The 27993-nt window shown below is 43.2% G+C and overlaps 1 long non-coding RNA gene across 1 annotated transcript; it reads left to right on the top strand.

Annotated features, from left to right (window-relative positions):
• Positions 1-48: 48 nt before the first annotated feature.
• LOC139757472 (uncharacterized) lies at positions 49-22577 on the top strand. The gene is made up of 3 exons (XR_011714638.1): positions 49-125; positions 20822-20899; positions 21278-22577. It is a non-coding gene; the product is annotated as an uncharacterized lncRNA (long non-coding RNA).
• Positions 22578-27993: the final 5416 nt, after the last annotated feature.

The following is a 27993-nucleotide window of genomic DNA, read 5'->3' as shown; positions in this document are numbered from 1 at the left end:
CATAAGATTTAAATTTTGGCGGGTCTTTTGCAAACCTGAGAGGGTTGGCAGCCATGTTGGGTGACCGGGAGGAACCAAACACAGCATCCACCGACCTTGGAGTTTCTTGCCGTTAATTAAAGCAGGTATGCATTAATTCCTTAGACAAATGGTGGGTATTAAGTGCAAGTAGATGTAGATCATTGTGATATCACGTAGGACTGCAGGGAGTGAGGATATTATCCCAATTCTGGTAGAAACCATTGGGTCTCGTAGGCCTATGTCGTCCCAGGACTGGGTCTTATAAAATGGCTAAGACAATGAGGAAAATCTCAAGTTGTGCTACGTAAAGACACTTTGTATCTTAGAGAACTTGATGCTTTTGAGTTACTGAATGTATTTAGTTACTAATGTTAAGTGAGATTCAGGTGAATATACGTGGCACTGAAGTATGAGTATTGTTGAGTCCGGTGACCAGTTTTGTATGGAAAATAATTTATAAAACGATAGATAGATAGATAGATAGCGATAATCAAGAGAGAATTCGATGCTATGAATTTATATGCTTGTGTAGGCAGAGAAAACTTGAATTATGAAACGTTCATTTTAGTTAAGTTGAACTAATGAATTTCATCATTATTTTAACCTCTATTCTTGCTTTTATTTGATCATAATACCCATGTCACACCGTCTTTCATTAAAGCTATGCCAGACTGGCACATTATTTCCTGGCGAATTTCTCTCACGGGAAATTATTGCCGGTGCAAAATGGAGGACGACTTTGCCGGAGCAATTTTTTTCTTCCCCTCGGCCTAAACCCACAAAGTTGGCCTAGCGGCACGTTTTCTATTGGGTGATCAGAATAGTTATCATTAGGCTCAGTTCTACCCTCGTTTCTGGGATGTATTATATTCTATATGATTGAAGGCAGACATTATGAATTGTGTACATGGGTATATATGTGTATGTCTGTGTGTGTATATATATATGTGTACACTGAGATGTATAGGTATGTATATTTGCGTGTGTGGACGTGTATGTATATACATGTGTATGTGGGCGGGTTGGGCCATTTCTTTCGTCTGTTTCCTTGCGCTACCTCGCTAACGCGGGAGACAGCGACAAAGCAAAATAAAAGTAGAATAAATAAATGATTGAAGGAAGGGAGTTATTAAAGAATTAAGTCATTTATCCAGACCGAGGGTGTTTGTAACTGACTTTGAAAGGGAACTGGTTGTGGATTCTAAGGCGGGGTCTATTAGAAATAGACCAAGTAAATTAGACAACACTAGACAGGATTGATTGGGTAGTTCAGGGGAGGGTGGGGGGATCACGATAGATAACGTTCTTATTTATTTATTTTGCTTTGTCGCTGTTTCCCGCGTCAGCGAGGTAGCGCAAGGAAACAGACGAAAGAATGGTAACGTTCCTGAAAACATGAAATATATATATATATATATATATATATATATATATATATATATATATATATATATATATATATATATATATACAGAGTCTGTTAATCACAAAATTCAATAGATTAGAATTTTTTTTAATTCGTTCGTACCCATTCCTTTTCTGAGAATCTCATTTCCATGAGCCAGTTTAGGGATGGGTAAGTAACATGGCTGCTCTCTCCCTAGAGGGTTAATTTCATGTAGGAATTATGAGGAAGATCCTTATGGCTGTTAGCTCGGCAATTCTACTGTTTCATGAGAGCTTATGAGGTGCACCAATATTATGTAGCTGTAGGGCTACTTCATTTCCCTGTTGTTGAGGTGTATTTCAAGCCATATTTTGGGTGGTTATTTGCATGAACGAAGTGACAAACACGAAAATAAACTAATCCTTTTAAGACCCGTAGACGAATTCAGTTAGACTATTTTTATAGTTATAAGTGGAATAAAACTTAAGTGTCCTTAGAAAAGGATTCTATATTCTTCGCAAATAATATTGTTCGTTCCTTGGTCGCCGCAACTTTTATAGTGAACGTAAGGTCAAGTATTAAGTTGGTTTAAGGAAAGTAACAATTATCTCTGTGTATATATGTATGTACATTAGCATATCCCGCCCTACTTGTCTGGTCATTCACCCAGCTAAAAGAAAAATATATATAACGTGGCTGCAAACTACGCAAAACAGCACACACACAAAACTCGCATCAACTGCACGTTTACGCAAAATCATTTCCAATATAATGTCGCAAATATCTCGAGGGCTTCCAAGCAGATGCACAGAACCCTTCCTAAACCATAGCCACTTGATGACTAACCTCGTAGGTAAATAAGTGTAGCCATGATCCAAAGTTTGGACGTTTGTATGTTATAGATTTCCACCCCTCGTCTTTACTCGATTGCATAAGTGTCAAAGCTCATGCACGCCACATAGTCCCAGCAGGCACTTATACAGCAACCCTCCGAACTATTCGCCATTTCCCGTGTTAGCGAGGTAGCGTTAAGAACAGAGGACTGGGCCTTTTTTGGAATATCCTCACCTGGCCCCCTCTGTTCCTTCTTTTGGAAAATTAAAAAAAAACGAGAGGGGAGGATTTCCAGCCCCCCGCTCCCTCCCCTTTTAGTCGCCTTTTACGACACGCAGGGAATACGTGGGAAGTATTCTTTCTCCCCTATCCCCAGGGAATATATATATATATATATATATATATATATATATATATATATATATATATATATATATATATATATTTATATATATATATATATATATATATATATATATATATATATATATATATATATATATATATATATATATATATATATATATATATATCACCAAATGGCGTCCTAGCTACGTCTCTTCGTTGTATATCAGCTAACTTATAATTGTCTCTTGTATTTCCCCTGACGATGTAATTGTTACACGAAAGTGCACTTAGGAATTCATCGTGTTTCATTTTCCCCGTAGACTCATAAGAATATATATATATATATATATATATATATATATATATATATATATATATATATATATATATATATATATATATATATATTGGCGTGCACAAGTCTGCGTCATGTGTGCTTGTGGTGAGTAATATCAGTTGACAGACATATTGATTATGATTCACTATGGAGTAAGGTGTGTGGCATGTTAAGAACAGTTCCATTGCGTGATATGATTAGCGAGTCATTTTCACTGTTTACACTACGACATTTTATTTACTAAAGGAGATCTCGCAGACGCATGCACAGCCTACGTGCTGTTAAAGCCACAGCCCCCTCAAGCCAATACATCTTCTCACTGGATGAATTATGATGGTTTACCAAAGGAGAGAGAGAGAGAGAGAGAGAGAGAGAGAGAGAGAGAGAGAGAGAGAGAGAGAGAGAGTATTTTTTTGATACCGTGACATCTTTTAAGGAAATGGCAACCCCATTACATGTGTGTGTGTGCGGGGTAGACTTGTGTTGTGTAAGGCGCCATAAATCAAGCTGGATATATATTTGGTAAATTGACATTGTAAGGCGAATAAATTTACAGGCGGGTTAGGATGTATGTTGATGGTCAAAAACATGGACGAAGTGGCACCGCAACGTATGAAGGTGTTCGTGGAAGTTGAGGCTTGTATTCATTTTGCTGTGAAAAGATGTTCATCGATTGCATATCCTTGATGGTTTGTTTGTGTGTAGAAGAGATAAAGTTGAGGGGGTTTTCAGGGTTCAGAAAATAAAGGAAATTGTGGCTCAGTGTCTTTAGAACCGACGTAAGAGTATAGGTTAGTGACAGTTATGTGTAGTGCAAGTAGATGTAGCCTAGTGAGGAAGAAACGAAAGGGGAACGTAATATGTCAGTGGAGATTCGAGTTAGCGAAACCTGACAACAGTTATACGTATATTAATGACTGTGTGTATTTTTCTTTAACGTCGATCAAAGACAATATATATATATATATATATATATATATATATATATATATATATATATATATATATGTTTACCAAATGGCGTCCTAGGTACGTCTCTTCGTTGTATATCAACTGACTTAATATTTCTCTCTTGTCTCTCCCCTGATGATGTGATTATTACACGAAAGTGCACTTGGGAACTTATCGTGTTTCATTTTCCCCGTGGACTCTTAGGAATATATATATATATATATATATATATATATATATATATATATATATATATATATATATATATATATATATATATATATATATATATCTTTTCTTTCAAACTATTCGCCATTTCCCGCATTAGCGAGTTAGCGTTAAGAACAGAGGACTGGGCCTTTGAGGGAATACCCTCACCTGGCCCAATTCTCTGTTCCTTCTTTTGGAAAATTAAAAAAAACCGAGAGGGGAGGATTTCCAGCCCCCCGCTTCCTCCCCTTTTAGTCGCCTTCTACGACACGCAGGGAATACGTGGGAAGTATTCTTTCTCCCCTATCCCCAGGGATATATATATATATATATATATATATATATATATATATATTTCAAGATGCTGTTGATGTTATAGAAACAGCATGTGCCGTTTCTCAGTGGCAAGAAATATCCTAACGTACTGTAGAGTGTTACATTTGACTCTCATACGTTATCAATAAAGGGGTTTGTTTAATTTCGGAAGGTTTGAGTGGGTTAACGTAGTTTACGGCAGGTTAGAAGAGGAAGGGGGAAAAATGGGATGTTTTGTGGAATAGGCTGCGTTATGTGTATTCGATGTTTTACACCATTTACAGAATGATGTTCTTTTACACTGTTTACTGAGATGTTCTTTTACACCATTTACAGTGACGTTATTTTACACTAATTACAGTGATGTTCTTTTACACCATTTACAGTGATGTTCCTGTACACCATTTACAGTAATGTTCCTGTACACTATTTACAGTGATGTTCCTGTACACCATTTACAGTGATGTTCTTTTACACCATTTACAGTGATGTTCCTGTACACCATTTACAGTAATGTTCCTGTACACCATTTACAGTGATGTTCCTGTACACCACTTACAGTGATGTTTCTGTACACCATTTACAGTGATGTTCCTGTATACCATTTACAGTGATGTTCTTTTACACCATTTACAGTGATGTTCCTGTACACCATTTACAGTGATGTTCTTTTACACCATTTCCAGTGTGATGTTCCTTTACACCATTTGTTGAGTGAGTGTTTGACACAGTTTCCCGGGAAACGATGTTGTAAGATATTTACAGAGTAAGACTTGGGCGTCATTTACTGACTGACGATGTTTAGGTGCAATTTACAGTAACGCAATCCTTGACACCATTGGTCCGTCTGCCATCGTACAATGAATTTATACCTGCATGCGCTTAGATGTATTTGTTTACAATTGCCTTTGTGTGTGTGTGTGTGTGTGTGTGTGTCTATAGCTGTTTGTATGGTACGAGGAGGGAGTTTAATTCACTTGTTTGGGGGGGGGAGTCCCATCCCTTTAACTGTCCCACAGCTTTTTATTTAAACGTGTTTGCTGCCTGTATTCACAGTCCGTTCCTCCATTACCCACATCCATTTTAATTTTTTTATATATATATTTGTTGATTAAGTTGATGTTATGTCGTCTGCTTCTATTTCTACATCTTTTGAAGAGCTCCCTGTACATGTTGAAAGTCATCATACAGTTGTATAAAAATTAAGCTTGCGGTCAAAATCACTCCTTACACTTTTCTCTTCCATGTTGGACCAAATGTATGGCCATTAAACCGCTCACAGTAACATAGCGTTTCATAATTTTGTCACCATCTTTCACAGTGTTCTCTGGATCTTCATTATGAGTTCCTTGTGCCTGTATAGGGCCGGTAGCCAGAGCTGAAACACATATCCAGAATGTAGGATTTTGAACGGCTCGCTAAATATTTTTCTATCCATATATATATATATATATATATATATATATATATATATATATATATATATATATATATATATATATATTTATATATCTTTTTCTTTCTTTCATACTAATCGCCATTTCCCGCGTCAGCGAGGTAGCGTTAAGAACAGAGGACTGGGCCTTTGAGGGAATATCCTCACCTGGCCCCCCTTCTCTGTTCCTTCTTTTGGAAAATTAAAAACAAAAAAAATGAGGGGAGGATTTCCAGCCCCCCGCTCCCTTCCCTTCTACGACACGCAGGGAATACGTGGGAAGTATTCTTTCTCCCCTATCCCCAGGGATAATATATATATATATATATATATATATATATATATATATATATATATATATATATATATATATATATATATACTTTGAATGCTATTCTGTCTCCTTAAGTTACGCAAGTCTTGTCACACACACACACACACACACACACACACATTCCTGCAGTCGATTTCTTGGTAGATTATATATATAACTTCTTTTTATCCTCATTTATCCTTTATTCTCATTTATCCTCGGCCTAAATTACATCAGCCATGCATCACCAACTTGAACAGTTTGTGTAGTTCTCCCCCATTGTACGTGGCTAGAAAAATTCTTAAAATTGGATTGTAGGATGTTAATGTCGAAAATTAGTGGGAAATGAATTTGATTTTCGTGGCTGGTAAAAGTTAGGGGGGATAAGTCAGCGTGCTTATGCCGTCAAGAAATTTAAGACTATGAACATAGTTTACGTGAAATTTTATTGAAACCAATAATTTGATTTTTATAGATATGGGGAGAAAAAAAGTTTTTTGAAAAAGATTATGTAAACCCCAAACTTACAAAATTTCTCTTTTATATCGTATACATTAATGAATATAACTTATTTGTTGATTACAATAAAGGTCTTAAGGAGTATAGTAAATATGTGATAAGATTTAAGGTTGTGCGTATAGCATAGTTACCCAGGTAGAAATGGTAGACGGCCTGTGTGTGTGTGTGTGTGTGTGCTCTCAAAGACTCTCTGTATATATACAGTTATATAAATTCATCATTTACACCAAAGGGGTTAATCACATGATGGGTTGTTCTCTGTAAGAACGAACAGAACATACTGGAAGGTATACCCTGCATCTGGATTACACGTATTATTCAATAGATCATCCCCCTCCCAAAGGTGTGGCGTTGGTACACTATTACAAGTGTCCCCCCTGCCCGCGGAACGTTTTCTTTGTATCGCTCGGACACGAAACTAAAACGAAAAATATTAGGGGAAAAGTACTGTCTTTAGTTTGTGCAGCTATGTGATTCAGGGACTTCAGTGGAATGAATGAAGTACGCGAAATAAGAATATGACACATGAATGTGTTTGTGAGAGATAGGAGTTAGTTATGCCCAAAAGGAGGTGTACAGGACGGGTGACATAGTCTGCAAGCGAACTACACTTAAAATGCATTTCAGAATAGTGAAGGATATTGTAACCATATCAGTGAAAAACTATGAATAAATCTATAAACTAACGAACGAGCGAGAGGAATTGACCAATATGGTGAGGTGACAATGTCTGTTAAGGTTTATTGATAAATACGAGGTCTGGTTTGGGTAATGGCGCTGCTGTGTTAGGGCGATGAGTTTGGAATGTTTGGATAAGTTTAGTGGCATCTGTACGTCATACGTAAGTTTAGTGGCATCTGTACGTCATACGTAAGTTTAGTGGCATCTTTACGTTGTACGTCTTATATAATGATGGAAGATATGAGGGGATTTTTTTTATATAATAAAGTTATGGGACACGCCCGAATATGTAGGCAAATTAATGTTATATATATATATATATATATAACATTATATATATATATATATATATAACATTTCTCCCCTATCCCTGGGGATAGGGGAGAAAGAATACTTCCCACGTATTCCCTGCGTGTCGTAGAAGGCGACTAAAAGGGAAGGGAGCGGGGGGCTGGAAATCCTCCCCTCTCGGTTTTTTTTTTTTTTTTTTTTTTTTTTTTTTTTTCCAAAAGAAGGAACAGAGAAGAGGGCCAGGTGAGGATATTTCCCTCAAAGGCCCAGTCCTCTGTTCTTAACGCTACCTCGCTATCGCGGGAAATGGCGAATAGTATGAAAAAAAAAAAAAAAAAAAAAAAAAAAAATATATATATATATATATATATATATATATATATATATATATATATATATATATATATATATATATATATATATACACACAGGGTGTCCCAAAAAATGTACTCACTTTTTGACTGCTATAATTCAATGAATTTTTTTTTTACGGTCAATTGGATCTGAAAAGAGTGCTGTTTTCTCCCAATCGCTTAGTTCTTTATGTATGGCTTCTTCGTATTTATTTATTTATTTTTGTTAAATTATTCTGAAGGTTCGTGCCCTAGCTTAATGTTTTTTCTACGCCAGGTGCAAGTTAGAGCACTCGGTGTAAGTTAAAGAGTACAAACACTAATCTAATCTAAACCCAAACTTTACGTATGAGTTATTAGAGTACGAACACTAACTTAGTCTAACCCAGACTTTACCTAGCTTAACGTAACTTGGCCGAAGGGCTCCTAGCCTAGCCTAGCCTAGCGTAGCAGTTTGGGGATGAGAGGGGGTTGGTCAAATCCTCAGATCATACATTGTATCTGTGCGTAGACAGCTTGAGGGAAGACGCCTACGTTATTGGCGTAGACGTCTTCTGGAATGTCCCGGATATTGCCTCACATATTTCTCATGGCATTACGTACAGCGTTTGCATACCATTGGAAATTATATTCTTCCTTCGTTACTCAGCGGTTTCACAACAACCTTTCATAAAGTTAGTAATATATATATATATATATATATATATATATATATATATATATATATATATATATATATATATATATATATATATATTTATTTATTTATTTATATATTCCAATGAGTCCACGGGGAAAATGAAACACGTTAAGTTTCCAAGTGCACTTTCGATGTATATCAACTGACTGTTATATTTCTCTCTTGTGTCTCCCCTGATGATATGACTATTACACGAAAGTGCACTTGGAAACTTACCGTGTTTCATTTTTCCCCCGTGAACTCATAGGAATATCTTGATCACGCGCCGCAAAATTGTGATCCATTCCAATTTATATATATATACATATATATATATATATATATATATATATATATATATATATATATATATATATATATATATATATATATATATACGTGTGTGTGTGTGTGTATGTTACCTGACTTCGACTGCCATTGGTTCAACGCGAGCGCTACGTAAATTTAGCGGGTCCTCTACCTTCACTGATGGCTGGGGTGGAGTGGTAATGTTTTACCAAGGACTTTGTTTTGTTTTTTTCCGCTCCTTATCCCTGCCCCTGCTCCTGCTCGGAGTGCCGCCTCCGAGGTGTTAGGAGTCCTGTAAAAGTGGTCCTTGGGGGTTATAACCAACGCTCGTGTGTCCCCGTCTCTTAACCTTGTATATATGTATCATGTTTTTACTCCTGTGTTGACACACACACACACACACACACTGTGGTGTATAGGCTAGCGTTACTGAAGCATACATGGGCCGCCTGTGATGAAAACCGCGCGGGTTCGAATCCTAGACGAGTCAGCCGGTCCACAGTCTGCCCAGCTGTTCATCCTCTTCCAGGGGCCGGTCGATGAAGTGGGTGCACAACACAGGAGACGGGGGCACCGCAACACAGCTTTGAGATTCTCTCTCCTCAACCGAACAGCCAATTATACCAACCAGAGGAGAGAGAGAGAGAGAGAGAGAGAGAGAGAGAGAGAGAGAGAGAGAGAGAGAGAGAGAGAGAGAGAGAGAGAGAGAGAGAGAGAGAGAGAGATGATGGGTTTGGGTTGAAGGTGTAGGGGAAGGGGCCGACTTTCCGCGCCCAGGATTCGAACGCATGCGGGGCCCGACCTCGGACGATGGGCCCGTCTGTACTGGTTCATGGTCAGTAACGCATTCATGTACACACACACACACACACACACACACATGCAGAGGCGATTGCATCATATTTCCCCCCCCCCACCTCCCCAAGAGCAACCCCCTCCCCCTTCCCTTTTCTTCCCCTTCCCTCCTCCCCTTTCCCGTACCCTTGGAGATCACTTTGATACAGCGGGGGAAACAACCGTTTTACTTCCTGCATACTTGTCGGGTGACCACAACAACAGGGGCGCATAAGTGGGGCACTGGGTGGGTGGGGTGCCTGCTGGGAGAGAGAGAGAGAGAGAGAGAGAGAGAGAGAGAGAGAGAGAGAGAGAGAGAGAGAGAGAGAGAGAGAGAGAGAGAGAGAGAGAGAGAGAGAATGTAAAGCATTTCCGCAAGGATAGTAAATATGTTCTCTTGGTATGTTGCACCATCTTATCCTTGTCTAGTGGAGTAGAGTGGGGTGGGTTGGTGGTGGGGTGGGGTGGGTTGGTGGTGGGGTGGGGTGGGTTGGTGGGGGGTGGGGTGTGGTTGTGTGGGGGCGGGTGACTAACGTTTGGGTTTGGGGTGGGGTTAGCTGTGGGGGTGGGCGGGTGGGTGGGTAGGTGGATGGTGGTGCTTGTAGAATGTTCCGATTGGTGTGGGTGGGAGGGTGTGGGTGGAAAAGCCATAGTGGAGGAGAGGGAGGGGGGTCAGTGTGGATGGGAGTGGATGGGGGTCGTAATGAATAAGGGTTGACCTGTAGTGGGGGTTGGAGTTGGCTTGTAGTGGGGGTTTGAGTTGACCTGTAGTGGGGGGTTTGAGTTGACCTGTAGTGGGGTTTGAGTTGACCTGTAGTGGGGGTTGAGTTGACCTGTAGTGGGGTTTGAGTTGACCTGTAGTGGGGGTTGAGTTGACCTGTAGTGGGGTTTGAGTTGACCTGTAGTGGGGGTTTGAGTTGACCTGTAGTGGGGGTTTGAGTTGACCTGTAGTGGGGTTCGAGTTGACCTGTAGTGGGGGTTTGAGTTGACCTGTAGTGGGGTTCGAGTTGACCTGTAGTGGGGTTCGAGTTGACCTGTACTGGGGTTTGAGTTGACCTGTAGTGGGGTTCGAGTTGACCTGTAGTGGGGGTTTGAGTTGACCTGTAGTGGGGTTCGAGTTGACCTGTAGTGGGGGTTTGAGTTGACCTGTAGTGGGGGTTGAGTTGACCTGTAGTGGGGGTTTGAGTTGACCTGTAGTGGGGGTTTGAGTTGACCTGTAGTGGGGTTAAGGGTCGGGTTAGGCAATTGGTGGTGGTGGTGAGGTGGTGGTATGAGGAAGAGACATGGCTGGCTTCCGGGTCTGGTGGTGGTGGTGGTGTTGGTGGTGAGGACACACAGGATACGCCAACACTCACCGCCACTCCATCATCCCACTACGAATGTGTCATCTGGGCCCCAGCGGAGGCTAAACCTCCCGAAACCGTAGCGCGACCTTGGTATATGACCTTGGCTGGTAAAGTCTACTCACTAGAGTAATATTCATCAAAAAAAAAGATAATGACGTAATTCGTATCATGTGGAAGTTTGTCACACGCTTAAACTTGTTAAGTATATCCGTTTTTCACAACAAAGATTTTTAAGAGATATAATCATGATATTTGAAAAGAGTTTCCGGGTCATGATGTCGACGTTTGGTAAAATACTTTGGCGTATATATATATATATATATATATATATATATATATATATATATATATATATATATATATATATATGTATATATATATATGTATATATTTTTTTTTTTTTTTTTTTTTTTTTTTTATACTTTGTCGCTGTCTCCCGCGTTTGCGAGGTAGCGCAAGGAAACAGACGAAAGAAATGGCCCAACCCACCCCCATACACATGTATATACACACGTCCACACACGCAAATATACATACCTACACAGCTTTCCATGGTTTACCCCAGACGCTTCACATGCCTTGATTCAATCCACTGACAGCACGTCAACCCCTGTATACCACATCGCTCCAATTCACTCTATTCCTTGCCCTCCTTTCACCCTCCTGCATGTTCAGGCCCCGATCACACAAAATCCTTTTCACTCCATCTTTCCACCTCCAATTTGGTCTCCCTCTTCTCCTCGTTCCCTCCACCTCCGACACATATATCCTCTTGGTCAATCTTTCCTCACTCATTCTCTCCATGTGCCCAAACCATTTCAAAACACCCTCTTCTGCTCTCTCAACCACGCTCTTTTTATTTCCACACATCTCTCTTACCCTTACGTTACTTACTCGATCAAACCACCTCACACCACACATTGTCCTCAAACATCTCATTTCCAGCACATCCATCCTCCTGCGCACAACTCTATCCATAGCCCACGCCTCGCAACCATACAACATTGTTGGAACTACTATTCCTTCAAACATACCCATTTTTGCTTTCCGGGATAATGTTCTCGACTTCCACACATTTTTCAAGGCTCCCAAAATTTTCGCCCCCTCCCCCACCCTATGATCCACTTCCGCTTCCATGGTTCCATCCGCTGACAGATCCACTCCCAGATATCTAAAACACTTCACTTCCTCCAGTTTTTCTCCATTCAAACTCACCTCCCAATTGACTTGACCCTCAACCCTACTGTACCTAATAACCTTGCTCTTATTCACATTTACTCTTAACTTTCTTCTTCCACACACTTTACCAAACTCCGTCACCAGCTTCTGCAGTTTCTCACATGAATCCGCCACCAGCGCTGTATCATCAGCGAACAACAACTGACTCACTTCCCAAGCTCTCTCATCCCCAACAGACTTCATACTTGCCCCTCTTTCCAAGACTCTTGCATTTACCTCCCTAACAACCCCATCCATAAACAAATTAAACAACCATGGAGACATCACACACCCCTGCCGCAAACCAACATTCACTGAGAACCAATCACTTTCCTCTCTTCCTACACGTACACATGCCTTACATCCTCGATAAAAACTTTTCACTGCTTCTAACAACTTGCCTCCCACACCATATATTCTTAATACCTTCCACAGAGCATCTCTATCAACTCTATCATATGCCTTCTCCAGATCCATAAATGCTACATACAAATCCATTTGCTTTTCTAAGTATTTCTCACATACATTCTTCAAAGCAAACACCTGATCCACACATCCTCTACCACTTCTGAAACCACACTGCTCTTCCCCAATCTGATGCTCTGTACATGCCTTCACCCTCTCAATCAATACTCTCCCATATAATTTACCAGGAATACTCAACAAACTTATACCTCTGTAATTTGAGCACTCACTCTTATCCCCTTTGCCTTTGTACAATGGCACTATGCACGCATTCCGCCAATCCTCAGGCACCTCACCATGAGTCATACATACATTAAATAACCTTACCAACCAGTCAACAATACAGTCACCCCCTTTTTTAATAAATTCCACTGCAATACCATCCAAACCTGCTGCCTTGCCGGCTTTCATCTTCCGCAAAGCCTTTACTACCTCTTCTCTGTTTACCAAATCATTTTCCCTAACCCTCTCACTTTGCACACCACCTCGACCCAAACATCCTATATCTGCCACTCTGTCATCAGACACATTCAACAAACCTTCAAAATACTCATTCCATCTCCTTCTCACATCACCACTACTTGTTATCACCTCCCCATTTACGCCCTTCACTGAAGTTCCCATTTGCTCCCTTGTCTTACGCACCCTATTTACCTCCTTCCAGAACATCTTTTTATTCTCCCTAAAATTTACTGATAGTCTCTCACCCCAACTCTCATTTGCCCTTTTTTTCACCTCTTGCACCTTTCTCTTGACCTCCTGTCTCTTTCTTTTATACTTCTCCCACTCAATTGCATTTTTTCCCCTGCAAAAATCGTCCAAATGCCTCTCTCTTCTCTTTCACTAATACTCTTACTTCTTCATCCCACCACTCACTACCCTTTCTAAACAGCCCACCTCCCACTCTTCTCATGCCACAAGCATCTTTTGCGCAATCCATCACTGATTCCCTAAATACATCCCATTCCTCCCCCACTCCCCTTACTTCCATTGTTCTCACCTTTTTCCATTCTGTACACAGTCTCTCCTGATACTTCTTCACACAGGTCTCCTTCCCAAGCTCACTTACTCTCACCACCTTCTTCACCCCAACATTCACTCTTCTTTTCTGAAAACCCATACTAATCTTCACCTTAGCCTCCACAAGATAATGATCAGACATCCCTCCAGTTGCACCTCTCAGTACATTGACATCCAAAAGTCTCTCTTTCGCACGCCTGTCAATTAACACGTAATCCAATAACGCTCTCTGGCCATCTCTCCTACTTACATAAGTATACTTATGTATATCTCGCTTTTTAAACCAGGTATTCCCAATCATCAGTCCTTTTTCAGCACATAAATCTACAAGCTCTTCACCATTTCCATTTACAACACTGAACACCCCATGCATACCAATTATTCCCTCAACTGCCACATTACTCACCTTTGCATTCAAATCACCCATCACTATAACCCGGTCTCGTGCATCAAAACCGCTAACACACTCATTTAGCTGCTCCCAAAACACTTGCCTCTCATGATCTTTCTTCTCATGCCCAGGTGCATATGCACCAATAATCACCCACCTCTCTCCATCAACTTTCAATTTTACCCATATTAATCGAGAATTTACTTTCTTACATTCTATCACATACTCCCACAACTCCTGTTTCAGGAGTATTGCTACTCCTTCCCTTGCTCTTGTCCTCTCACTAACCCCTGACTTCACTCCCCAGACATTTCCAAACCACTCTTCCCCTTTACCCTTGAGCTTCGTTTCACTCAGAGCCAAAACATCCAGGTTCCTTTCCTCAAACATACTACCTATCTCTCCTTTTTTCACATCTTGGTTACATCCACACACATTTAGGCATCCCACTCTGAGCCTTCGAGGAGGATGAGCACTCCCCGCGTGACTCCTTCTTCTGTTTCCCATTTTAGAAAGTTAATACAAGGAGGGGAGGATTTCCGGCCCCCCGCTCCCGTCCCCTCTAGTCGCTTTCTACGACACGCGAGGAATACGTGGGAAGTATTCTTTCACCCCTATCCCCAGGGATAATATACATATATATACACACACACACACACACACACACACACACATATACATATGAAAAATGTAAGAAACAATTTAGAAAACAAACTTTTAGCTTGAAATGAATGAAAAAATGAACGTCACATAATGGTTCAACCTCTGGCTATGGAAAAGGAAATGTACAATTTATTCACACAAACGTCAAATGCAGTTCTCATCAATATATATATATATACATATATATATATGTATATATATATATATATATTATTTTTTATTATACTTAGTCGCTGTCTCCCGCGTTAGCGTGGTAGCGCAAGGAAGAAGACTAAGGAATGGCCCAACCCACCCACATACACGTGTATATACATAAACGCCCACACACGCACATATACATACCTATACATTTCAACGTATACATACATATACACACACAGACATATACATATATACACATGTACATATTCATACTTGCTGCCTTCATCCAACCTCGTCGCCACTCCGCCACACATGAAATATATATATATATATATATATATATATATATATATATATATATATATATATATATATATATATATATATAGGCCGGAACATTTAACCTTTGAAGATAACGAACTCGTCCACCCGACACGTCCTAGTATTCGCCTATAGATGGTAGTCAGCCAATAACGATTTAAAGAAAAGAAAAAAAGAAAGAAAAAAAAGGATAGTTTACTTGATGAAACAAGGTGGAAAAAGTGTGTGTGTGTGTGTGTGTGTGTGTGTGTGTGTGGCAGAGCCCGGCGCCTCTGACCGCGCGCCCTGGTTGGGGGAGGGTGAGCGGTGGAGCGGGCGGCCATACTGCTTAAGTACTGTTGTGGGTCGACGAATTTGATCAAGAACTCCCCCCAGGGGCAAGGTTGTGCCGCCGGGGTGGGGGGTTAGGGGGTTGTTGTTGTGAGTGTGGGGTTATGATGCGTCAGTGAAGGATTAGAAAAAAACCCTCCTGCCGCTGCTCGGTGTGTCGGTGAGGAGTGCTGGTTATATCAAAGTGGAATGGTGTCTTTGGAGGGATTTACACACACACACACACACACACACATACACGCCCGCCCGCGCCCTCCTTTCTCCGGTACCCGATCGGTCATGTGTTATCCTAAATAGCGTCGTTGAACGTTGGTTTTATTGTAGACGTTTATGAGCCATTATATATATATATATATATATATATATATATATATATATATATATATATATATATATATATATATATATACATGTGTATGTGGGCGGGTTGGGCCATTCTTTCGTCTGTTTCCTTGCGCTATCTCGGTAACGCGGGAGACAGCGACAAAGCAAAATAATTATAAAAAATATATGTATATATATGTTGGAAAGGATCACAATTTTCCCCGTGGACTCGTAGGAATTTATATATATGTGTATGGGTTAGTGTGCCGGTTAACGATAATAATTTCGGGTTCGTTAACCGGTCATTTTGCGATGTACGTTTGATCATGATTATCTAGGTCTGATGTGGAGGTTATTGATCGTTATCTTGGCCTAGTGTGAGTGTGTCGGTGATTGGTCAATATCTTACCCTAGTGTGTGTGTGTCGGTGATTGGTCAATATCTTACCCTAGTGTGTGTGTGTCGGTGATTGGTCAATAGCTTAGCCTAGTGTGTGTGTCGGTGATTGGTCAATAGCTTAGCCTGGCGTGTGTGTCGGTGATTGGTCAATATCTTACCCTAGTGTGTGTGTCGGTAATTGATCAATATCTTACCCTAGCGTGTGTCGGTAATGGATCAATATCTTTGCCCTTGGATCAGTCGTCAAAGCGATCATGTTGGAACTAACTATGTCTTAAAGAAATGGTCAATACGGTTGTTTATTATTGATTGATTTATTTGTGGCTAACGATCATCAACATCATCTACGACATTATAAATCAATTATTATTTGTATCTCAGTATTTAGGGGGTTCTATATAAATTGCCAATTTATATGATGGTGGATGAGTAGCTTTGTTTGAGGGATGGAGGACATGGGAGGTAGCAAGTTAGAAAACGGGAGAGGACGAGGTGTTAATAAGGGGGGACGAATGGAAATTGGAGGGTGGGTGTCCCAAGCTGCCGATAGACTTCATGTTTAAGTGTGTGTGTGTGTGTGTGTGTGTGTCCCCCCCCCCAACCGGTTTCGGTTCCTCGGGCCGAGGCCGCCGGTTCTCGAGACCTGCCTGGAGGTCACAACCGGTTTTCTCTTTATCGCGCGCGTGCGTGACCCCGTGCAAACGAAGACGCGTGAAAATGGGACGTGGATTTCGTATTTACCGCCGGGAACCAGTTGACGCTTCTTACGCTTCTTCTTACGCTTCTTGTTACGCTTCTTCTTACGCCTTTTTTTTTTTTTTTTCTTCCATGCAGCCTAGTTGCTTACGATGGGGTGTGGGGTGTCTACTGCTCCCTTGCCGTACTTCGCCTTTTTATTTTTCTCTCTCTGGGGTGTCTGCTTGAACACGATCACATCACGGGCATAACCCTTGACCTGACCTTCAATGTTCCTACGTCATTAGTGGAATGGGGGTCGCATACCGTCGTGGTCAAGGGTCGTATATACCGTCGTGTTCAAGGGTCGTATATACCGTCGTGTTCAAGGGTCGTATACCATCGTTGTTAGTGTCGTTTTAGATACGTCGTACCGTCGTATTCACCCACCCCCCTTATTTTACACACACACACACACACACACACACACACACGCACACGCACACGCGTACATACAGACGCACACACACCGACTGAGTGTCGCCAGAGGGGTGGGGGGGGGAAGTTGCCAGTTAGTCCTGACGACGCACATTTTTTTTTTTTTTATTTGGTCACTTCAGTTAGGGAGACGTAGGGTGGGGGGGTTGGGGGGGAGAAGGTGGTGCTCTGATGACGTAGATTATTTCATAGTCATTCGCTCCTTCCTTTTCCCATTCTTTTAAGCTCAGTAAAGGGGTTGGGGGAGGGGTGGTGAGGCTTGCTTGTTTGTTTGTTTGTTTGTTTGTCATCATCCATGAGGTTATTTAGTGGTTAATGCCTTGGGTGGGTGAAGGTAATTTAGTTATGTTTATTCGGGGTCAGGGTGGGAAGGGAGGGTGGGCTATGTTTTGGTAATTTGTCATGATTATTATTATTATTATTATTATTATTATTATTATTATTATTATTATTATTATTATTATTATTATTATCATTATTATTATTATTATTATTATTATTATTATTATCATTATTATTATTATTATTATTATTATTATCATTATTATTATTATTATTATTATTATTATTATTATTATTATCATTATTATTATTATTATTATTATTATTATTATTATCATTATTATTATTATTATTTTTTCCTCATAGGTGATGATGATGAGGAGGGAGGTGTGTGTAAGGTGGGTGTGTGTGAGGTGGGGGTGTGTGAGGTGGGGGTGTGTGAGGAAGGGCTGGTGGCAGGGGGTTCCACGCCGTCGCTCTGTCCATCGCAGTGTCAAGCTGTGTATATGTGTGTGTGTGTGTGTGCTTGTTGCTCACCCTCACAGTGCTAGTGTGTATGCCCGTACGCATGTGTACGTCTACATGTGTGTAATGTGTCTATGTATATATATATATATATATATATATATATATATATATATATATATATATGTGTGTGTGTGTGTGTGTGTGTGTGTGTGTAAAGTGTTTACCTATTTGTATAGTAAGGGGAGGGGTTTGAAGACTCGTGTATACATGTATACTTACGTATATAGGTATATGTGTGTGTGTGTGTGTGTGTGTGTGTGTGTGTTCTTTTCGTACATGCAGCAACGTGCACGTGTGTTGCGTCACATGTTATGTTCCATTCCCTCATTGTATTGTTGTGTACACCACTTAACTGTGTTGCCTGACTCACGTGTGTGTGTCTGTGTGTTTTGTTGTGTGTATCTCTCTTGTTCGTCATCTTATACATTTCTTCGTCGTAAATGTATTTCATTCCGTGTGTGTGTGTGTGTGTGTGTGTGTGTGTGTGTGTGTGTGTGTGTGTGTGTGTTTTTGCCTCCTTCCATCCTTAATTACTGCACTATATTTGTAGCAGCTTGAATTCGATTTTTATGTCTGTGAGTGTACACACACACACACACACACACACACACACACACCCCACACACACACACACACAACACACACACACACACATGTACAATTCTCTCTCTTAAAACAAGCAGATAATCAACACTCACAGAGCCCCCCCGTGGTGTAGTGGTTAGCATTGCTGACCATCTGTGAGTACTGTGGGATCGATTCCCGAGCGTGGCATTCGGCCCACAGGCAAACCAGGTGTTTGTCCTCTCTCGGCGCAGGTCAATAAATGGGTACCAAGGCAGTTCTGGCTAAGGCTTGAGTGTATGTTTATGTTTACACACACACACACACACACACACAGTAAAGCATGGTTTATATCTACAAGGTTAAGAGACGGCAAAACGCGAGTGTAGAAGTGTCTTCCCCCCTTGAACACATAGGGATCACACTCACACATACTCTCCATGGAAGAGAGACGAGCAATGGGGTCCCTCCCCCCCTGGTTAGAACCTTTGAAATTCTGATTTTGACGTAGAGCTGGAGATACGCCGCAGTAGAACTGGAGATACGCTGCGTAGAGCAGCGTAAAGGCGAGGGACACACCGCGCATGTACGTATATTTCCTTGTTCCAAAACCTGTGCGAGTGTTTCATTTTTCATATTTTTTTTTCTTTATGACTCGATTTACGGCGTATTTGTAGTCCTCATATTTTTGCCCCAGTGTTTACGAAAAGATGGCGTATCCAGCGTATCGTGCCATGCGTTCCTGTGTTCCGCAAATCTATCGTTACCAGTCTACGCATTTGTTCCCGTTTTCTCTATTTTTGTCTCGGCTAGGCGTAAAATGCAATCGTATTTTTTTTTTTTGTTTGGGCCCTGTCCTCTGACTATACATCCGTTTTTCCGTATGAACAATAGACCCGTTTGATTGTTTTGACCGTATTTCGACTTCCGTGACCAATTGGACTGTTTTAACCGTATTTCGATTTCCGTGCTTTCTCACCTGTATTTCTTAACCCCCTATATATATATATATATATATATATATATATATATATATATATATATTTTTTTTTTTTTTTTTTCATACTATTCGCCGTTTCCCGCGATAGCGAGGTAGCGTTAAGAACAGAGGATTGGGCATATATATATATATATATATATATATATATATATATATATATATATATATATATATATATATATATATATATATAATGTCCCTTGGTTTACGTATTTCGCATAGCCCGTCCCCCGCCAGTATTTCTATTTCGCTCCCGTATTTCGTTGCAGCGGCGTCTCTCTTGTGAAATCCGAAATAACCAAAGATATTGCTAATGTTCACAGCAAGGATTGGCGGTGTCAGAAGTGTTGGGGGTGAATGATTGGGTTTGACTTGATTGACCCATGATTAAAACGCAGAGGGGGAAAAGTAAATGGACTTTATCTATCTATATAAGTGTGTTACATCCACGCTTCACTTAACCATACTGGGTTATTATGGTGTAAAGAATTATGTTGAGAGAGAGAGAGAGAGAGTGCTTGGGTTTATGTGTACCTGGTACCTGACCCCATCCATCCCAGGCAACTGGGTTTATATAGAGGTTATTAGGAGGATGGACAGAATGAGATGGACCCTTATTTTGCTTCCGTAATTTTTAATTGTGGGCCATTCTGTTACAGTATTCGGCAGTGGACGGGGATAGAGATACATTTATTCTCTCTCTCTCTCTCTCTCTCTCTCTCTCTCTCTCTCTCTCTCTCTCTCTCTCTCTCTCTCTCTCTCTCTCTCCCAGCGTTAGATGAGTAACCATTGCATTGGTTGTTCCTAATGACACGTCCATGTTTAACCGCTCGTTGCAGATCTCCTGATTGGTCTATCGCCGAGGAGCCTCGACGCTGATTGGCTAGCGAGTACCGGTCGATGCGGGGTTGCCGCTTGTAAGTAAATATATATATATATATATATATATATATATATATATATATATATATATATATATATATATATATATATATATATATATATATATATATATTTAGAATAATGTTTAATAGTCTTAATGTAATGATTTCTCATCCATTGATGTCAGGGTGTGCAAAAGGTGTGTTATTTACTGTCAAAAGTCACGGGACAAAAGGATTTTCAATAATGAATATATTTTTGGGGTGCCTCAAAGTTGATAAAATTATCTTTGTATTGTTGCCCCATAGTGTAGTATGATTGGCCTTCAGTTGCATGCTGTGTTGTGATTATTATCTATTATTCTTACATTTGATGCGTTATGATTTCTAATCTTTTTTTACTTTTCTTATTAGGTTGGAGGTTCCAGTCACGCATAAAAGTTTACTTCAAGGCCAGGCCTTAATTGAAATACGCAAGATGTTAATGAACGGGAAAAAGAAGAGACGAGGGAAGGTATCTACGAATCGTGGAGGAATTGGAAAACCTGGCTTTTAAAATGTGCCAGGTCATAGTTCCTGGGAAAGACATGAGAGGGTAGCGAGTTCCAAAGCTTCGAGGTGTAGGGAAAGAAATAGTTATCAAAGCGGCCCACCCTTGAGTTGCCGATGACCACACAGGAATCATAAGATGCAGCAGCTTGCCAAGTGTGGTGCGGTATAGCTAGTGGTGTGGGGGGGGGCACACAAGCAGCCAGCCCTCGGAAGCAAAAACCAAAATCATACTTATAGAAAAAGAAAAGCGAACCAACACCGCGGAGTAGGGCAAATGGATACAGCTTTCAAGTTAACCTGGATGAGTAAATTCCTGCTGTGTACGAGACGAAAGGAAGTCCATCTAATGTACCTGAAGATTCGCCATGTTCAACATATTGCTGGAAAATAGGCAAAAGCGAATAATAAGATGATTTTCAAAAAGACCTTAACAAAAACACACGCACACACACACACACACTCAGAGCGGACTTCATTCTAAAGTTGTACGAGATATGAACATAAAAGATAATAAACTATTAAGAGAAAAAAGATGCAATAATTACAATAACCACGTTGATTGTGTACTAAACAAAGATGCAATAGACGCAATAACCACGTTGATTGTGTACCGAACAAAAGATAAACAGAACTCTAGAACTACTTTAAACAACAGATCAGGACGAGGAACAGACAGCTGCGCTCCTGTTAGAACCAGACGAGGAACAGACAGCTGCGCTCCTGTTAGAACCAGACGAGGAACAGACAGCTGCGCTCCTGTTAGAACCGGACGAGAAACAGACAGCTGCGCTCCTGTTAGAACCAGACGAGGAACAGACAGCTGCGCTCCTGTTAGAACCAGACGAGGAACAGACAGCTGCGCTCCTGTTAGAACCGCAATAGGCAAACAACTGCGCTCCGGGTAGAACCGCTTTAGGCAACAGCTGCGCTCCGGATAGAACCGCAGTAGGCAAGAGCTGCGCTCTGGGTAGAACCCGCGCAGTAGACAACAGCTGCGCTCCGGGTAGAACCGCAGTAGACAAGAGCTGCGCTCCGGGTAGAACCGCGCGGTAGACAAGAGCTGCGCTCCGGGTAGAACCGCGCAGTAGGCCACAGCGCGCTCCACCGGGGAACTCCTGGACCGAACTGGTGTTAAAGGCATCATCTTCGAGACAACAGGTGTGTGTGTACATATATATGTGTGTGTGTGTGTGTGTGTCGTTGAAGGAATTTCCAAGTGGAAAATGAGACTGGGAGGGAGTTAGGGATTGGAACAGACGACAGCTTTTTAATAGGTTAGGTTACGTTGATGAAGATTTGGATTCTACGTAGATTCAGTGTAATGAATTGTATGCAAATGAGGTGTCGGAGGGTCCCCCAAGGAAGTGACTTAATTTGCGCAAAGACCAATTTACTCACCTTAGCGTTAGGTCACACACATCTTGACCACGTTATCCCTGGCGACCTTTGACCTGACCTTTGACCTGACCCGTGACAACGGGCCTATCGGACCGTAAGAGTCATACTATCGTGTTCTCGTGTGGGGGTGGGGGGGGTTGATGATGATGTCAGGCCTCCGATGAGAGAGAGAGAGAGAGAGAGAGAGAGAGAGAGAGAGAGAGAGAGAGAGAGAGAGAGAGAGACGTAAAGGCGACCGAATGGGCTTGAAGAAATTAATGATGCCTGAATTAATCAAAGGTAAATGTCTCACCTTTAACTCTTGTGTGTGTGTAGCGTTACCGGACTCCACCTGTTTGTGATAGACATCACACCACTTCCTAGACTTGCAGTGTTTTGACTTCTTCAGTTGGGTCGCCTATTCCGATGCGATGTATTGTGGAACGCTATCTCGCCGTAACCCACCCATCCCACAATTTATCTCATTACTTTCATCTCGGCCATGTTGTGCCATCGTACTCCCACCCACCCGAAGAAGCAGTGGCTTGCAGCAGCACCAGGTGGGCCAACCCGAAGAAGCAGTGGCTTGCAGCACCACCAGGTGGGCCATGTGTACCATAAGGCCGAGGACCCACCTTCTGTCATCCTCCCTCCCTCGCAGGCAGACACACACACGGACGGACCCTCCCTGGCATCAAGCAGACCTGAGAAACTGCATTGGACCCAGTTTCTGTACCTCCCTCACCACTGACGCTACCTGGTCATGAGTGCTATGATGGGCGCGCGCCCCGGAGGGAGAGGGCGTGTCTGCCAGCCTCACCCTGTCCCACCCACCCCCTTCAACGCCCCATCACCAGCAGCAGAAGATTGTAATAGTCTTGTCCGTCAATCTTCGGCCTCTCCAATCTTCGGCCTCTCCAGTCTTCGACCTCTCCAGTCTTCGGTCTCTCCAGTCTTCGGTCTCTCCAATCTTCGGCCTCTCCAGTCTTCGACCTCTCCAGTCTTCGGTCTCTCCAGCCTTCGGTCTCTCCAATCTTCGGCCTCTCCAGTCTTCGACCTCTCCAGTCTTCGGTCTCTCCAGTCTTCGGTCTCTCCAATCTTCGGCCTCTCCAATCTTCGGCCTCTCCAATCTTCGACCTCTCCTATCTTCGGTCTCTCCAATCTTCGGCCTCTCCAATCTTCGGCCTCTCCCATCTTCGGTCTCTCCAGTCTTCGGTCTCTCCAATCTTCGGTCTCTCCAATCTTCGGCATCTCCAATCTTCGACCTCTCCAATCTTCGGCCTCTCCCATCTTCGGCCTCTCCAATCTTCGACCTCTCCGATCTTCGGCCTTTCCCATCTTCGGCCTCTCCAATCTTCGGCCTCTCCATCTTCGGTCTCTCCAATCTTCGGCATCTCCAGTCTTCGGCCTCTCCCATCTTAGACCTCTCCAATCACCATTTGTGTCGTAATTGAACATCACCCTTCAGTGGGTGGTATACCAATAGCTAGTGGGGAATTGCCGACGCTACCCCCCCCCCCCCCCCCCCGTACATCGCCCACTGAGGGAAGGTGTCCACAACCTGTCCACAACCTGGCCACAACCTCCGATGCAGATGGACAAAGTTGGACTGTATGTGTGTGTGTGTCTGTGTCTGTGTGTACTAGTATCCACACCTGTATAGATATTTACATTCATTTACATGGCGCGGCCCAGGCATTTACTGTCGGTCAAATACTGTCAAATTCAAATGTATATATATACACACACGTGCAAGGTGTTGCCGGATTCTTCCTGCCCCGCGTTACAACCTTGAGTGAAGGAGTGTCCTTTTGACCGGGTTGTGGTATTTTAAGAGTAACGTCTTGTCTAAGAATGTCACACTCTTGAGGAAGTCGTAACATCTCGCCGTTACATGGAAAGTAACGCAGCCTTGTTACATGGAAAGTAACGCAGCCTCGTTACATGGAAAGTAACGCAGCCATAGGATTGCAGGAGCTTTCGTAAAGTTTGTGGGTAACAGCAGAAGGACTCCCGTCTTAGAATAAGGTCCTGGGGTAACAGCAGAAGGACTCCCGTCTTAGAATAAGGTCCTGGGGTAACAGCAGAAGGACTCCCGTCATAGGATAAGGTCCTGAGCTCAGTCTAGGAAGAAGAAGAAGGAGAAGATATGATGAATAGACTTGTATGTGTCTTTCTTAGCTTCGAGTGTACTTCTGTGGCGGGGGCCCGTGAGTTGTGGGATGTCGGAGCGGAATGGTTGGGCCGGGTAATGGTAAACGAGGAGCCACCATCTTCCGCCCATACCAACAGGTGGTCAAGCAACCCTGTACTGTGGGTGTATACCGACAGGTGTAGCATTCTCTAGGGCGGGAGGAGGAGGAGGCAGGGGGGTGAGTTGTGGCGTCACCCAGATGGCTAGGGAGGGAAGTAACAGAAGGGAGGAGGGGGGGGTGTTGTGTATGTGCGTCACCCAATGGCTAGGAGGGGAAGTAACAGAGGAGGGTGATGTGCTCAACCCAGATGCTAGGGATGGGAGTAACAGAGGGGAGGGGGGGTGAGTTGTGGCGTCACCCAGATGGCTGAGGGGAGGGGAAGGGGAAGTAACAGTTGTAACGTTTTCTCGGGGTTGTGGTTCGTTCTCACCTGGTAAAAAAAAATTTTCCCCCATTCCCGTTGTTAATCGGTTGGCGAAAATGAGGGGGTTGGGCTTTTACAGCTGATGTATGGTATGGTATTGTTCATGTCTTGGAGAAACCCTAAAAGGCGCTTTGATTCGTCCTTAACTATACGTTGGATAGATGTTAGCTATCTGTAGCTATCCATGGATAGAATATAGACCTTGTTGACTGGTTCGTTCATCAAGAGGGTTGGTTTTTTTTTCAGATGCTGGAACCGCGATGGTTCGTTCGATATAGTGATTGAAGTATGTGGTTCCTCCTTCTTCATTCTGTCGCCTCTGTGCAATGGCTAAGGTAGGTCATGTAACTCGGTGGATAGAGTAGCCCTTCGCTCCAGCCCAAAACTAGCCACCCACCCACCCCTGTAAGGGAGTGGGACAGTGGTTTGAGGGATGGGCGAGCGAGTACTGAGGGAGGGAGAGAGGGAGAGAGGGCGATAGGGAGGGTCGGAGGCGGGAGGAGCTGGGGGGGGGGGGGGGTCAACAAGCATTTGCAATACACAGCCCAACCCACCGACGGCGCGGCGAGCCAACCTGGTCTCTGCCGCGCCTCCGACCGCGGCTCACATCCCCGTGCCTCCTCCAACAACTGGTTTGGTGAATACATTCCTTCTACATGAATACCATACCTTATAAAGTTGGGTACAGATGCTAGAGTGCCTCAGTAATAGCCATTCCTTCGCCGTCGCAAGACCGGAGAGGGGGCGCTGGCCGGCCCCCCCCACTCCCTGCACGCCCTGCTTTGTTTTGGCAACACGCGCGCGCGCGCTACGAAGCGGAGGGGGGGGGGGAGGGGAAAGGGGGAAATCGCCGACCAGACTTGGGGTCTCTCTCTCTCTCTCTCTCTCTCTCTCTCTCTCTCTCTCTCTCTCTCTCTCCCGGTCGGAGATGTGTGGGCGTAGCGGCCCGCGACTGTGTGAGTTTGTTAAACGGGGCGATGAACTGTAGAAAAAAATTCCGACGATATCGTCACGAGCTTTCTGGGGGGGAGGGGGGGGGGGAGATATCCGTGGCGGCGGCCGCCCCGACGCGCACCCCCCGCCCCCCCTCCCCCTCCTCCTCCGACGGACAGGCGTCGTCGTCGTCGTCGCGAAATGACCCAATCGGTGATAGCGGCCATGACCGCGAGAGAGAGAGAGAGAGGGGGGAGGTGTGGGGGTGGGGAGGTGGGGGGTGGAGCATGTGGGGGGGGGCCGGAAGTCCACGGCTCGTAATAACGGGAATGGGCTAAGGCGCTGGCGCGTTCACTCTAGCGGGGCTGCTGGGTACACTGATAGAGTAAACCGAAGACGGGCAGAGGCAGCGCGTAGACTTGGCTAACACACACACACACACACGCACACACCCCACTCCACACCCCCCACCCCACACACCCCACCCTCCTAACCCACCCCACTAGCCCCAGAACCCACCCCTAACCCCACACCCCAGCCCCACCCCAGCCCTGTGCCTGCCTCCCACCCCAGCCCCAGCCAGCGCCCCGTGCCTCCATCCCACCCCAGTCCCAGCCCCGTGCGCCCCGTGCCTGCCTCCCACCCCAGCCCCGTGCCTGCCTCCCTCCCACCCCAGCCCCGTGCGCCCCGTGCCCCAGCCCCGTGCCTGCCACCGTTCCCTCTCCTCCAGTACACTACATCATCTTGCCATGCTAGGAATGTGGCTAGATTCCAGTGTCGGGCATTGCCTTTTGCAAGGTAAATACTGTTTGACGTCTAGGCTTCCCCCCGCCCCGCCGCTGTGGGGGCGAACTAGCCTAGGATCATTCATGGCCTTGGTTGGCTCTCTCCACGCCGGCCGGTAGTGGAGGTGTTTAGATAGTTAGGTAGTTAGTGAGAGAGAGACAGCGTTAGTTAGTTAGTTAGTTAGTTAGAGAGGGCGTTAGTTAGTTAGTTAGAGAGAGAGGTCGTTACCTAGTTAGTTAGAGAGAGAGAGAGAGACAGGGCGTTAGCTAGTTAGAGAGTAAGGGCGTTAGTTAGTTAGTTAGAGAGAGAGGGCGTTACCTAGTTAGTTAGTTAGTTAGAGAGAGAGGGCGTTAGCTAGTTAGTTAGAGAGAGAGGGCGTTAGTTTGTTATTTAGTTAGAGAGAGGGCGTTAGTTAGTTAGAGAGAGAGGGCGTTAGCTTGTTAGTTAGTTAGAGAGAGAGGGCGTTAGTTAGTTATTTAGTTAGAGAGAGGGCGTTAGTTAGTTAGAGAGAGGGCGTTAGCTTGTTAGTTAGTTAGAGAGAGAGGGCGTTAGCTAGTTAGTTAGAGAGAGAGGGCGTTAGTTAGTTATTTAGAGAGAGGGCGTTAGTTAGTTAGAGAGAGAGGGCGTTAGCTAGTTAGTTAGTTAGAGAGAGAGGGCGTTAGTTAGTTATTTAGTTAGAGAGAGGGCGTTAGTTAGTTAGTTAGAGAGAGAGGGCGTTAGTTAGTTAGAGAGGGCGATAGTTAGTAAGTTAGAGAGAGAGAGAGAGAGAGAGAAAGCGGTGTGTGTGTGTGTGTTGGATTATTTGAATGACCTGTGATTAATAAGGGATGGGTTGTTAGTCATTCATTATAGGGTCGTTGTAT

Source organism: Panulirus ornatus, chromosome 27 (assembly GCF_036320965.1).
Source record: "Panulirus ornatus isolate Po-2019 chromosome 27, ASM3632096v1, whole genome shotgun sequence".
Lineage (NCBI taxonomy): Eukaryota > Metazoa > Arthropoda > Malacostraca > Decapoda > Palinuridae > Panulirus > Panulirus ornatus.
This window is presented reverse-complemented; position numbering and strand designations above follow the sequence as displayed.